We start from the raw sequence: 15,971 nt of genomic DNA on the forward strand, positions 1-15,971 counted from the left end.
GAGAACTCAGCTGAAAAATCAAGTTTTTCTTTCCACAAAGTATTTTTCCTTCCCTGTAATCCAAAACTAAACACTTTATACATTCATATGTTGCATCACAACTACTAAGAGCGGCAAAGAAATTAAGTCACTTATCCCAACAGAGCCATTAAGAAAACAGTATCATTTAAATGTGCCTCATCAGTTACAGGTTGGTAGCATCACACCTCAGATATATATTGTAGCCTGGAGTCTGAACAAAGGCAGGGCTTTCAAGATTAGTTTTCAGATGCAAATGTCTTTCCCTGTAATAAAAAACTCAGTGCCATAAAGGAAAAAAAGCAAATATGTTAATCTAACTCATTGTCAGTATATGATTTTGCATTTTTTTCTACACTGTAATTTCTGCAAAAGTGCATGTTTCTTCTGGAGCTGGGGAAAGATTAGCAACAAATATATTAATTCTAGCTTCAATATTTAAAACTCTGACTGCAGCACAAACCATTTCAACCCAAATAACACTTATTAACCACAGGGGTCAGATTTCTCACACTTGAACACTGAACTACAGTTGTCACTTTGAAAACAATTTTGCTACATTTTCTAGCCTGTCATTCAAAACATTCCTTAAAATACTGCAACAGAGATGGCCACTATTGAAAAAGGAAGCAAACGGTCTTTGGGCTTTTCCCAGCTAGAAGTCACCACAGCGGATTACCGGTCTGCAGATTGACTGGCAGTAGTGTTTTTACAGTGTCTGGTTGCCAGCTCAGTGCCCAACCTTCACAGAAGACATATGCGCACTCACACGCACCTACCTACGTGTCTTTAAATATTCACTCGACTGCAGGGAGGACATGCAAACTCCACACAAAGGCGCTCGAGCCGAGAATGAAAGGAAGTAAAGCCATTAAAAGTGCGGATTGATACTGACAGTGAAAAGTAAGCAGTCAGCAATTTTGTCAACTGATGAGAGAGAAAACTAGAGTAAATTATCCCCTCATCTTAAGGATTTCGGTTTGTCCCTAACATGACATGAGGAAGGCAAAGCCATTGACTGTAAAACAAAATGGTAGCCATGGCAGCCTCCTTCAAATCACGTTGGGGTATTACAAATTAGAAAATAATCATTTACTTCAATACAGAGGCATAAGCAATGCCAAAAATTTGAAGATTTGCTGAAAAATTTTTCATTTTTGGGTGTGGTTCTCTTAAATACTTGTGTGCATGTGAAACCTGAAAGGAAAAGGGGGAAGGGGACTTTGGTGTATATTCTATAACTAATCTGGTTGAGGGACCTCAAATACTGTGATAAAGCTAGGAGAGATCTATATGTGCTAGCTGAGAAAATATGAAATGTTCTATGCTGTTTGGAAGTTCTCCACGTGAAAACAGTTTTCATCTGGGCTGATGCACTAGCAGATACCATAATTTATGTATACAGAAAGTCAAATTGTTATAAAGGGCCTCTTGTTGTACTAAAGAAGGTGGTGGCAGTGCCACCAAGAGGCTAATGTACAATGCATTTGGAGATCAGTTCAAAATAGTTGTAACTCGCTTCATACCAATGTGTACTAAATGCCATGGTGAAGTGGCAGGGTGTAAATCACAGGCTTTGTATCAGTACAGCAGTTCATAGGTTAGTACTAGGCTAACTGCCCTTGTGAGCTATTTTAAGCTTAGCCAATTATCCTCTGTGAGATTCAAACACTGTACCTTGTGTTTGTAAGGCAAACACCTTAACCATTAGGCCACCCTCCCAACCCAAGTTATATGGTTAAGTGACATGGGTACCAATGACAAATGTGGGCATCATAAAACTACACATACTGCTACAATGATGTAGCCTGTGCAGTATATCTGTGCATGTCATTCAATCCTTTCTCCACAGAATTGTCCTTGGTGGAATCGTTGGCATGATCAGTCACATTCAGATACTACAATGAAAGGCTATCATATATTAGAAGCTGAGGAAGTATCAGCTTAGTGAGACGGCTGCGAAGGATCACATTGTGCAGCTCCAAAACGTAATTAATTGGCAACATTAACTAAAAGGGTGGATTGAGTGTGAGGTCATTAAAGGCTATCAAAGCATCCTAACAAAAAGCAGCAGCACTATTATCCTTTCAGTGGAAAACAAAAACTAAAAGATACAGGATATAAAGAAGATAACACCAGAATGTGTATCAAGATGAAGTTGTACAGCTTATGATATAAATGGATGACATCCTTAACATGCCTACAGCTGGTAATCAGTAAACAGAAAAAAATGTTCTTTATGATTTCACAGAAATCTTGGATAAAAGGCATATATGCTCACATCCCTACTACTACTTCCATTAGTCCTTAATAAGAATTTATTTTTTTCAGTTTGAACACAAAAAAGCAGTATGTTCATAGCTGTGCATGTTGCGTTTCATACCTTCCAGGATATATTCCTTAACCTGTTACCCTTAAGGTGTTGTGAGGTCCTAATGTTCCACAGAAGTAAGACGGGGAGATGTTGGGCATCTGTGCTATGTTGTTGGACAGTTCTACAAAGGTCATGGGCCGCTAATAATCACATAAGGTAGCATTATGAAAGACAGGATGCAATCAGAAAGATTCTGTAACTTACTCTGAGAACAGGTATCCATCTGTCATGCCATTTCCTGCCTAAATATGGGACCAAGCAGGAGGAGGAAGACTGACAAACGGGGTTTATGCATTTTATTTTATGTCATTTTGATAACTAAGTAGGTGGGCTGGGCTAATGACCCCTTTCAGTCAAAAAAAGAAAAAGACAGGCCAATCACAACACAAAATAAATATACTCAGCTGAATTATTGGTCAAATTAGTATACAGGTATTAGTATAAGGCATTAAAACTTATCAGATAGGCTAGGCCCCCTGGTGTCATTAGCCATGTAATCACCTTTGAATATATACATAGCATACTGTATAATGGCATATACCTTTGAATATATACATAGCGTACTGTATAATGGCATATACCCAAATAAATCTTTATGCAACTGGATATACATGGGACAGTGTTTGTTTAGTTGCAGTAGAGTTAAATAAAATGCAAATATAAAAGGTACAATAGTAAAATATAAAAAATGCAAAGTAGCAACCATTGAATCTTAGGACTACCTTTTAAATGAATGAAATTGAAAAGCAAGTTATGTATAGTTCTCAGAATCTGCAAATTTATACTACATTTGTAATCATAGTATAGTAATGTAATAATGGTACATACTGTAAATAAAATATTCTTAGGAGCATAGAGCTGTTATTAATGAATTAATTAGATAGTAATAGAATTGGTAAGAAAAAGATGCTAGGATAAAGATACAGCAAACCTAATCACCAATAAATTTCTCTCCAACTTTACCCCTCTGTCCCATCCATCTGACCCTCATGATATACTTGAAATTAGCCTCCAGCTAGACCTAAAAGTGCTATCAAAATCTAAAAATACTGCACCAATGGGTCCTGACAGTATCCCTGGATGTATCTTAAATATCACGAAGCACAATTTAGCCACACTCCTAACACTGTTCAGTCTCAGCCTTCATACAGGTTTTATACCAGGTGATTGGAGAACAGCTACAGTCATTCCCATGCATAAGGGAGGACCTTCCACAGATCCAGGCAGTTACAGACCCATAAGTTTGACTAGCCTCATATGCAACAATGATCAATCAGGATACAGGCAACGTCCAAACACTAGACCATTCTCAGTTTGGATTCATCATGCTTGCACAATCTCAATTTTTTTTTAAAGGTCACTGAAGCAGTGAGTGAAGGCAGAATGGTACGTGCTGCATACATCAACCTGGCCAAAGCTTTTGACATTTTCCTACTCAGGGAAAGTAGAAAAGCTAAATAAACTGTGAATAAACCCCTATGTCACCCACAGGATTGCCAACGGGTTCACAGATAGGATGCAGAAAATCAAAATAGGGGAAGTTACATTTCACAAAGAGACCAGTCACCAGTGGAGTCGCTCATGGTTCTAAGCTGGAATCTACTTTTCCAAAGTAAAAGTCAATACCAAAGGGCTCTAGCCGACTAAATTTGCAGATGACTGCAAGCTAGGAGCACTCATTGAATCCTCAAATGACTTTGCCATCCTACAGGAAGGCTGGTCTCTGGTGTCAAAATCATGGTCTGAAACTAAATGCCAAAAATGCATTATTGTATCCTTTGGAAAGCCATCTACCCCAGAGAACTACTACATTAATAATACGCCCATAAAAGTTGATCCAGTTGTTCAGCATTTGGAAATTTATGTTGACAGTGATGCAAGTTTTCACAAACGTGTCTGTTCTAAGAAAGTTGCTCTATATTGCACAGTTTATAAAACAAAAGGATTGTGACTAGATCTAGGGATGTCATTCCTTCCCTTTTTTCAGCCATTGTTAAGCCGGTCATTGAATATTTGGTATACCTCTCTCCAGACACATGCAGCAATAGAACACCCACAGAGATACCTTACTAAAATGATACAAGGCCTAAATAACATGTCCTACATGGAAGCCTTGTCAATTTACATGGTATCCTACAGACTTTCTAAGAGGTGAACTGTGTCTGGCATACAAGACACCCTCCAGCCTGTTACTGATGGATTTACTGCACATCAGCGAGTCATGCCAGGATGTCAAGGCTGCCAAGTCAGACTATTGGCAGAAGCTCAGAATTAAAAGCTGGAGTGTCAAATGTTAACTAGACAAAGGTGCCCAAGTGCTAAACATTGGTCTGCAAGCCACAGAAAGTAAAGCAATACGTAACTCATGGACTTAATTCAGAACACCAGGGAGATGCATTTACCTAGTAAACTTTGTTTAATATCCTGGGTTCATAACCAGCCTTAAGTATAGGCCAACTAGGCAGCTGCCTAGAGCACCACTGTAGGAGGGGTGCTTTTCCGGTAATCTGAATGGTGTAGGTAGACCAGGATGGGGGCACCAGGTGGTGGGCAGGGTGCTGTGGAGACCTTTTGCCTAGGGCACCTGTTAATCAAAGGCCATCCCTGTCTGGGTTATCTAGTAGTAGTGTAAAGCTAGAGGTGATGCCAGGATAAATGTAAATGTCTGAAATGTGCTTTTGATAGGTTAAAAGAAGCAAAATATATTATTTTCTATATTTTTTCCCTCCTATTTCTAGCACGTTTATTTGCAATGCCTGCTCTCCTAAGTAAGCACTTTTGTTTATCCAGATGTCAAAGAACAGAAAGGGGGGCTAGTTCACAGACAGGATAGCACCTTTTTGTAGGCTATCAGACAATGATGAAACAGCATTGGAATGTAATGGCCAGTGGAACTTTTAGACCCATTTGGGATTCAGTTAGAGAAGAAACAGAGGTAAAGGTGTCTGGTCAAACTGACTGTTGGGTTTGGGACTAGCTGTTTTATGACCAGTTTCAATAGCAACAATGAAGTCATAAAAGAACTGTTAATATATAAAATTGTGACAATGTTGTAGCAGTAGTTGTGGACTTTCTGGGAAAACATGCTGTGAAACTTAGCTAGTCATTTTAAGGTACAGTATTTCTTGTAGCCAGTTAGGAAACTTGGATAACTGGAATAAGATTTTTCTGTATGCATCGTGTTTACTGCACTTCAAATTTTCCTTGCATGCCAACCTGTGTATATTTTCTTTTTCCCCATTTTCTTTAAATAAAATCCATTTTACATTATCTTGAAGCTCTTGTGGCCCATTTTATTGCAGGAATATTTAAGCATCATTTCTTAGCTAAGAAGGTAGTCATTTACATCTGAGACTACTTCAAACAACTACCTAGGACAGATGCATCAACTGTCAAAATAATAGCAGAAAACTAGAATCCCTGACTTTCCACCTGGTCCTGATAGTACTGCCACTACCCTGAGGAAAGCATTGGGTAACTAGAATGAAGAACAGCTTTCCCTGGAATTTGTGTGCATGTATGTGCGTGTGTATATGTGAAAAATAATACTTTATGTGAAAGGCATTTAACATGGATACAGGGGTGCTGGGAGATGATCATTCATGGAGAGAATGGTGTGGCTCTGTTGAAGAGTGTGCAGTCTCATTTGGGTATGGAGGTTGAAGACCCACATCCAGGACATTAGCATACATTCCCTCTATGCTCTTGGTGCCAAAGTTGTATTTTGTTGATTTATTGAAAGACTAGGTTAAAGTATCAGTCACACCTGTTAAGGTTGCCACCAATTATTCACGTTTAGTTTATCACATGTTCAAGAAACACTGATTTCACAAGTGTGAATTTACACACTGCTGGTCACGTCTGTCTGAATTTTATCAGTGTTATGTGCCTTATTTGTTGTCTTGGTTCAGTCAGCAGTAAAGCTCCAAAACAGGAGATGCAGATCACTTTTCTTGCCTTCAGTAGCTGTGTTGGTTCAAATTAACAGGGGTGCTTATAACTGTGCCACCTTCTCCAACTCATTTACAATTAGAAATTATTATGAACTGTTATAGCACAGACTATTTTTCATTTCTGTGCAATAAAGAAATGCAGTTGCAGGACTAAACAGCATTTACTAAAACTACTGCTTTTCTGCAAATGGTAGGTATTCAGTGTTTTACACCTGGGCACTTTACAAATGTTGTTCAGCTTTATTCTTTCTACTGTATGCAGATAATTTTTGAGACAGTTTCTCCTACTACATTTCTCTTTTTGGGACAGTTTCTCCTACTACATTTCTCTTATTGTAATGTAGAGACAGTCAGCACTGATGCTTCTATTTTAGTCATAGCATTAGATTATAATGCTGATGAAAACAAAATCTTTATGCTGAAACAGTATTCTACCTAAAATTAGCATGATCAGAAAGCAAATGCACCGTTTACCTTTGTATTAGAGTCTGTACAACTTCACGTACATCACCATTACAATCTACAGGTCATTAAATGTACAACATTCCTTGATGTTCAGTGCTTAGGAACTTCCTTTAGTTTATTTTCCAAGATTACGGGTAGTCAGATGTAATAGCAGGTGCCAAATGAGTCCTGTCAGCTTTGCCAAGAGATATGGTAGTGAAGCCCTTTAAATATACGTGAACAGTTTCTTGCAACATTCACCACCTAAAAGGAAGGAGAGTTGCTAGTTACACAATGCTGCGTATTCACAGTTACACAATGCTGCGTATTCACAGTTACACAATGCTGCGTATTCACAGTTACACTATGCTGCTTATTCACAGTTACACTATGCTGCTTATTCACAGTTACACAATCCTGCTTATTCACAGTTACACAATGCTGCTTATTCACAGATCAAGGACTCCATCTATGCACTTATAGGGGGTGGCAGGTGCAGTTGTATTTCATGGTATAGCTTCATATGTGACCCTAGTAGTGCTCATCTATATCACACGAGCCATTTATGACACTACTTTAGTTTGCTTAGCAGCAAAAGTTAATATAGATCAAATGTATACAAGTTGCTGTCAATGTAGACTCCTTCCCTTTTCCTTGACTGGAGGTGTTCTTTGCTTCATCCATTTTTCCTGACTTCTGACTTGATAGAGTAACACACAGACAGAAGACTTCATTTGGAATGTTGCAGGATTGCACTTATTTTAAGTAACAATACTTCATCCCTGTATACGAGTTAGACAATTTCCTAATCATGGTATATAAGCATTATTTGTAAGCCCCATGTTAAATAGTACACTGATTATGTATTTAATGGATCTTGCTTCTTAGTAGTATACAATCTGAAAATAAGCTATGGAAATGAGGTTCGATTTTGGTGCCTAAAGTTTGGAAACTATTACACCAGCCCAGTTTTCTCCACTCGCTAACATGAGTTATCCATGTATTTTGTTGTGGCTAAATAGATTGCTTAATAGGGGTTTTAAAATCACACAAAGACAGGAAGAGAGACAGGCACAGACACACACACAAAGTCCACCTTCTATTTTTGTTTTATTGTAAGGTAACATCTCCCGCTGTAAAAAAATCAAATTTTAGTTGTCTCTCAAGCTTGAAAACCTGAAATGGTTCCAGTAATATACGAGCACGGCAAAACAACCCTCCTTATGGACTTGAGGGCAGAAAGTGACAGCATAGCTGGAGGGAGCAGTCTCAGCACTACAAAACTGTTTTCAGAGTATGGACTGGAATACCCTCAAGGATGCGGCCACAGTAAACCAACACATCAAGCTGGAGGAATACACTGACTCATTGATGAGTTACATCTCAAAATGTGTTGACGATGTGACAGTCACCAAAAGCATCACAAGAGCTAACCAGAAACCTTTGCTAACAAGTGAAGTGTACGAGCTTCTGAAAGCAAGGAATGCAGAAGTCCGGTCTTAAAAGAGGATTTCAGATTGGCCAGATCTCAACTAAACAAAGGGGTGATGGAGGCCAAACACAAATAAGGTCAAAACATCATGAGCCACTTCTCTGAACAAAAGGACCCCAGGCACCTATGGCAGGGCATCCAGTCTATAACAGATTACAGTGTGATGATGATACAAAATTTCTAAACTAGCTCAGCATCTACTTCAGTGGATTTGAGGAAAGGAACAAGAAAGCAGCAGAGAAAATCAACAACCAGAGCAAGGAAGAGCTCAGCCTCAATCCTGCTGAGGTCTGAAGGACCCTACGAAGAATTAACCTCAAGAAAGCAGCTGGACCCGATAACTTTCTTGGAAGAGTGCTCAAAGACTGTGCGGACCAGCTAAGAAATGTACTCTCAGACATCTTCAAAACTCACCGAGTCAAGCCATTGTGCCCAGATGTTTCAAGTACACAAACATTATACCATTGCCAAAGAAGTCACCACCTGCTAGCCTAAATGACCATTATCTTGTAGCTCTTACCTCCACTGTGATGAAATGCTTTGAGATACTGGTCAAAGATGTAGTAATATCCAAACTATTTGCAGACTTTGATCCACTTCAGTTTCCATACAGACCCAATTGATCCACAGGAGATGCTATTTCTTTGGCACTCCACTTATCACTGGACCACCTGGAGAACAATAAAAGCTATGTGAGGCTACTTTTCATCAACTTCAGTTCAGCTTTCAATGCAATCATCCTGCAACATCTTATCAGAAAGCTGGTTCAACTGGGAATCAGCCCTCCACTATGCAACTGGATTCTGGACTTTATTATAGATAGACCCAAGAAAGTGTGCTTAGGCAAGAATACATTGGAGACTGTCACCCTGAACACTGGAGTCCCACAGGGATGTGTCCCAAGTCCCCTGCTTTTCACCATACTAACCCACGACACAGCTCAAACCATATCAGAGTTGCAGATAATACGATAGTTGTGGGCCTCATCAGGAATAATGATGAGACAGCCTACAGAGAGGAGGTAATCAGTTCATAAGTTGGTGTTATAGCAATAATCTTGCACTAAATATGTCAACAAGACCAAAGAAATAATTGTGGACTACAGGAAAAGCAACAAAGAGCACTGTCACTCATAATCAATGAAGAAACAGTAGAGAGAGTAAAAAGCACAGCATTTCTGGGGGCACACATTGCAGAACACATGACATGGTCAGCTAACACAAATGCCATCATTAAGAAGGTGCACCAACAGCTTCACTTCTTGTGACGGTTGAGGAGAGCAAACCTATCAATGGCTCTCACACCCTTCTACAAGGGCACCATCGAAAGTATACTGAAACAGTTTTACAATGTGGCATGGAAGCTGCTCTGCTTCTGAGCACCAGTCCCTCCAGAGGGTAGTGAAAGTGGCTGAGAGGGTTATCAGGAACTCCCTCCTGTTCTTACAAGGCCTGCACATGTCCAGATGTCTCAACAGGGCAAGGAAAATAACCAGGGATAGCACTCATCCTGCTTACAATCCATTCTCACGTTTTACATCAGGAAGTCGCTTTTGATGCGCACACTGCAAAATCATGAGATTCAGAAACAGCTTCTTTCCACTAGCCATCAGGTTACTGACCTCTAGGAACAGTACCCTTCACACTGGACATTAAGGCCATCAGGTTACTGACCTCTAGGAACAGTACCCTTCACACTGGACATTAAGGCAGTAATCCAATACTGAAAAGTCTCTATAGTGCAACATGTAACAAGGTGTTACCTGCACTCAGACAGCAGTTATCAAACTGAACTTATTGTGCAAATATAAATTGCTTAAGTGCTTTTTTTTCAGTGAAAATAAGTTAATAACCTAGTAAGGAGTGACAATCTGTTAAATCAGTGCAATAATGCAAGCATTTATTATTGTGTTTGTCATCTGTGTCTATAGAATTTTATGCATTATTGTCATGTTAAATGAAGTCTGTTTTGTATGCACATTAAGCCCGAAGAAACAATTTCGCTCTGTTCGCACTTGTGTAACTCAAAGTGATAAAGTTTACTTTGACTGGGAATGCTTTGAAGCTAATTATTTTTGTACTCATTTGCAATAAGACATACATTTTCTACCCCCCCCCCCCCCGTTTGACTTTAAGTATGACCAGTGCAAGTTTTTGCAGTAATTTACATGATAGAACCAAGTGATTCTTCCATTATGGAGCATGTCAGCTAGGAACATTTCTCTTCCTGCATCCGGTACCTACCCAGCCACCTTGCGAGTCTTCAGTTTTATAGCTGGAATTGGCTAAACCCCCTAGTATAGTTTTATAGCTGGAATTGGCTAAACCCCCTAGTATAGTTTATATACATATTATTTCTTAATGATTTACTCATCAATATAACATTAATAAATCAATACATAGAATCAAGGATGTGGACGTTTTTTCTTGTCTAACAATACTCAAAGCTTTCAAGAGGAGATGGACACCCCTTACACTAAAGGATATTCTGTTATGCACAGCTGAACAAATGCCAACATTAAGCTCAAGAGTACCCAATCTGAATTCCTGCATGTGCTATACAAGAGCTGTCAATCATGCTAGTAAATATAATTTTTGACCTATTGTATACAAGTTTAGCCTATTTTGTTATTCTGTGGTATGTCACCCTTGGGCAAATACCTTCCCCCACTAGCAACTACCACAACCAAAACATTTAGACAACACAAATTACAAGAAGGTTACTGAATTCAAGCTGTTATATAACCAACTAAAACGAGATTACAAATATATGACCCAATGTTGCACACATTGGCTCCAGCAGCACTGAACGTTGCACTGTTGTACATAAATTCACTGGCATGCTGAGAAAATGCAGACACCCATTACTACCCCACCCAATGCAGGTAATAAGCAAACACATTGAATACCCCATAATGAAAACTCCTCCAAAGCATCCCAAACAAAACTCAAGAATGTCAAGGCTGTACTTCAGCCAAATACAACAAATTTACAGAGATACAGACAGGTACTCAAATGAGGTTTGTCCAAATGACAATACAATGAATATAGTTTGCTGCAAGCCACTTTCAGGGAATGTTGCCTCTTTGCATTTTTCTTCACTGTTGTGGGGCCATGGAGTTAGCATTACTAGTCAGAGATGTATGCGTGGAATCTCCCTCTCCATGGGAAGGTGTACCCCCCGCCCCCTGAAAAAAGCCGTTTTTTGTACTTATTAAAAGTGGATTTCAGTGAAATTGTTTTGAAGATATGTTCAGAATTTCTTTCTATCATCATTAATTCAACCTATATAACTTCACTAGATCTAGTATGAGTGGATCCAGTTAGAACACATGCTCTCCTGGATCTTTCTGTCAGGAATATGTTCACATAGTTTAATTTTTGACAATGTAGCTTTTTGTTGCCTTTCCAGCACTTACCATCCAACATACAACTAAGTGGCCTAGGACACTCCTTTTAGTTTTCACTGTAAATCAGCGGTCCATCCCCCACTCCCTACAACCCTCTTCTAGCACATCTGAAAGAGACCAGTTCTTAGACTAATCTCTTCATAGCTCCCCTCATATCCCCTGCTTGACAGCTCTTTTTACTGTAGGATATTTCATGAATACATACTATTATTAAGCATCACTCTGTTTTTCAATAACCTCTTTATCCATGCACATTACAAGTACCAGAAACACGGACCACAGCTCCTTGACACCATCAGCTACTATTTTTATTTTGGTTTATTTATTTTCTTAAACATGGTCGCATCATTCTCAAACCAATACTCCCCCACTCATGTACAGAAGCTGTTCAGTGTGAGAGTTTAGGTCATCCCATTTAGAGAAAGATCAGAGTGAATAGGGTCATTTGAAAACTCAGCACTTACTATCCAAAGCATGGGACCTCGTGTCTTGTGACTATAAAGTCAATCAGCCTTTGGCTTGAGATACTTTAGCACTAACTATACTGATGAATAGACTTACCGAACACTATTAAGATACAAATAATATATTCCACAGTGGTAGTGTTGTTACTTCACAGCAAGACATTCTCCAGTTTGATTCTCGGCTTGGCAGTGTCTTGTGTGTGGAGTCTGCATGTCCTCACCGCGGTTGGGTAGCCTTCGAAAGACATGCGTGCATAAATGGGTGTGGAGCTGGCATCTCAGCGTTTCCTAAAAATCTACTGCCAATCATTAGCGGACCGGAGTTCCACTGTGGCGACCCCTTACCAGGAAAAAGCCGAAAGACAAAACATTAAGATACAAATAAAGATACAAATAATCTATGGATAGTACTCAAGTCTAGCAAGAATGCACCACTTTACCCAATAGCAATAGTAAAGAGAGTAGGTAGCACCATGGCAAATGCCACACCCATCATCTGCAAAAATGCAGACAACCCTGATTAGCTCTTGGTTGCATTTGCACAGGTTTCATTTAATTTTTTACTTTTTGTGTGCACGAGCATGTGCATGCATGCTTACTTGCATTTATTAACTGGAAGATGAGTATGTTCAAGGACCTTTTTCAGTCAAGACTTTAACCAATAAACAGAGTTTATATGTAGACATATGTCAGCACAGATAGTAAACAGCCAATAAAAATATGTAACCTCAGTTAAAAAGTGGCCAACAAAACCATGCAAGTTTGCATGCAAGAAAACACAAGAATCATGGAAATCTTCAATCATTTTTAACTCTGTCTGGTTAGTGATAGCAGTAGGAGGCATGCTTGAAGTGAAATCAAGCAAGAAAAAGCTGGTAGAATACAGTAAAAGGGGAATACACATGGTTCGTGAAGCAGGAACATTTTCTCTTTCTTCAGTTGGAGTTCCAAGATTTTTTCCTAAACATTGAAGTTATTAAACATTGAAGTTATTTATCCCTTTGATTTCTGCAGGCAAGGTGGTTCAACATGCAGGAGCCAAGAGAAAGCTCTAAGCCAATTTCTAGATTGACATGTGGTCAGTAGAGCTGATTAGTGAATAAGTTTGTTTCTTAGTTGTGGTTACTAACTGCCCACTTTAACCGTGAATTCATTTAGAAGGAAAGGGGGCCGTCACACTGAAAGGGAACCAGGCTCAGCTAGCTTTTTCAGACACAACTACAGTAGTGTTGAAAGTAGACATACAAATCCTACAACAAGGTTTTCAAGAGTTGGGAGGATGGCAGTGTTTGGGAATGATAAGAACAGGGAAATCGTATTGTAGATTGAGAATTAACATGTGAACAGTAGTAACTCCTTTAGCTGCTTAAGTTAAGTTTGAAATGTAGGAGATTTAAGTATCAACACTTTGGGCTTAGTGTGTGAATAGTGTTTGGCCAGAAATAAGGCTTAGATACTTGTATTCCATCACTGTTGGAGGTGGTGTTCTGTTGGGGCTTGTATGTTAAATTGGTTTAATACTAGAAAGTATTTCTATTGCTTCTATCATTTCTGTGGAGTTCCCTATATTAATGGTGGTTTTGTTTGAAGTAGCCATTGATATAGGAAAAGTACAGTTTTGTGCCTACCATAAATGTAGATGTTCGAGTGTTCACACTGCTGCAGTCATCACTCTTGGGTTATCCTGCCGTCAGGGGGTCCTGCAGTCGGCCCGAGTTCCAAAGTCTTGGTCCGGCGTCGGTTTCTGTCACCTCTTCCCATCAGTGCGTCAGTATACAAGATGCATCCAATGCCATTTTCTTCAGTTTTTCTTGCCCCAGATGTCAGGTGCCCCCAATAGGTAGGCAATACATATTGCAATATAAAAATATACATACAAAATAAAACAATACCTTCAGTCACAAGCAAATACACTACAGAGGTTGTATAGGATAGAAAGGAATAGATAAGTCCAGCTAGTACAGAGGGGATGGAGGGAGGGTAACCTGGACTGCAGCAGTGTGAACACTAACATCTACATTTATGGTAGGTACAAAACTGTAATATGCTCATCGTGTTACACTGCTGCAGTCATCACTCTTGGGTTGAATCCCAAAGCTAAGGATGGGTGGTGGAACTAAACAGGGTTTGGAGAGGCTAGTAGGCCCTGCAGAACTGCAGTGGCAAAACCAGCTCTGGTTTTAGAGTATTGTGCTATCTTCTCTCCCAACAGATGAGGAAACACAGTATTGTGCGACCACCAGAACTTTAATTAAAAACAAAAGTGCTAGAAATGAAAATATACATAAAATGTTTAAAATATTGAGTTAAGCGCTTTCACCTAATACATCATAGGCTTCTTCAGAACTCAATCACACATTGAGATGCGCCATTATAAATAAACTTTTTGGCGCCAATTTGACTGAGTGCATTTAAATTTAAAGTGCCTCTGTCCTTTTCATTCATTTTCAGTGAACTACTGAACAAATTCTTACAGCTATACCTCCATAAAAAATACACTGTTCTACAAATGTAAACATAAATAAATGCTTGATATTCCTTATAATTAATACTTTATAATTGCCCTTCCTTTCCAAAGTATATCATAATACATTCTCCTGATGTTAACAGTACTGACAAATGCACACCGTCTGCCTAATAATAATAGAAAATGATGTAAAAAGACTAATGTACTATACACATTTTACTAATGAATGATAGTGTTTTCATGTAATATTAGTGAATGCTTATTTGAAATAATATTAGTGATATAACAATTCAATGCTTTTATATATTAAAAACTATTTGGACTCTATTGGTAAAGAACTCTTTGTAAAACTCAAAATATATTAAGTTCATAACTTACTGTTGTTGAATGTGCAAAATTGTATGCTGCCATATAACTAAATTGTATTAAAATTATAATAAATATATTAGAAATATTTTAAAAATATTTTAAACTGCTGTTATAAAATGTGTTAATAAATATTTTGAAAATTTATTTAATCTTATTATATTATAAAAAATATTTTTTATTTCTTATTTATTGGTATGTGTTGTCATAAATGTTTATTTATGTATACAATAATATGTGTTTATACACAAAAAATATTTTTTGTTTGTATATACAAAATTTTTTGATTTGTGTATATAAATTATTAATGGGTTGTGATATATTTAGAAAATTAGTGCCAATATTTGTGTAAATTTTGAAGTTGCGCATACACACTAACCCAATAAAGGTTTCATGGCAATAGTATCATTTAATCCTGGTATTGTCGCAGCATCTGTATATAATTGCCACCAAATTTCTCTGTAACTTAATCGTCCTTTTGTATTACCCCCCATTTATAATAAATATAATAATATATAAAGTTTATTTATAATGGCGCATCTCAATGTGTGATTGAGTTCTGAAGAAGCCTATGATGTATTAGGTGAAAGCGCTTAACTCAATATTTTAAACATTTTATGTATATTTTCATTTCTAGCACTTTTGTTTTTAATTAAAGTTCTGGTGGTCGCACAATACTGTGTTTCCTCGTCTGTTGGGAGAGAAGATAGCACAGTATTGTAGGTTTTACGGTCGTTTCCCTCGCAACGTTTTTGTTCAGTGGTTTTAGAGTATAGAGGTAAGTGATGGTGCTTGGTGAAGGTGTGCACTGAACTCCAAGTTGCAGCCTCCAAAATATCCTTAGTTGGCACCCCTCTGAGGAAGGCTGTTGATGTAGCTGTAGCCCTGGTGGAATGGGGCCTGTTGTGGGCCTGTTGTTACCAGGCACAGATTTCCCATGGTGTGTGTAGCAGAAACGGATGCAATGTCCTATCCATTTTGAAA

General features: G+C 38.5%; 2 protein-coding genes across 11 annotated transcripts in view; one reads left to right on the forward strand and one right to left on the reverse strand.

Annotated features, from left to right (window-relative positions):
• Positions 1 to 15,971, forward strand: part of LOC122801123 (guanine nucleotide exchange factor DBS-like) — a 3,406,519-nt gene that overhangs the window by 1,913,437 nt on the left and 1,477,111 nt on the right. The gene's annotated exons all lie outside the window — the stretch shown is intronic.
• Positions 1 to 15,971, reverse strand: part of B3GNT5 (UDP-GlcNAc:betaGal beta-1,3-N-acetylglucosaminyltransferase 5) — a 555,688-nt gene that overhangs the window by 344,328 nt on the left and 195,389 nt on the right. For 5 of the 7 annotated variants that reach the window (XM_044070654.1, XM_044070658.1, XM_044070656.1 and 2 more), the window contains exon 2: positions 6,820 to 7,053. The gene's annotated coding sequence lies outside the window, so the exon portion shown is untranslated. Of the gene's footprint in view, positions 1 to 206; positions 281 to 6,819; positions 7,054 to 15,971 lie in introns of those variants that run through there. The other 2 variants (XM_044070659.1, XM_044070662.1) reach the window with 2 other exon arrangements.

This window comes from Protopterus annectens, chromosome 4.part1, assembly GCF_019279795.1.
Source record: "Protopterus annectens isolate FY-2018-M chromosome 4.part1, PAN1.0, whole genome shotgun sequence".
In the NCBI taxonomy this organism is placed as follows: domain Eukaryota; kingdom Metazoa; phylum Chordata; order Ceratodontiformes; family Protopteridae; genus Protopterus; species Protopterus annectens.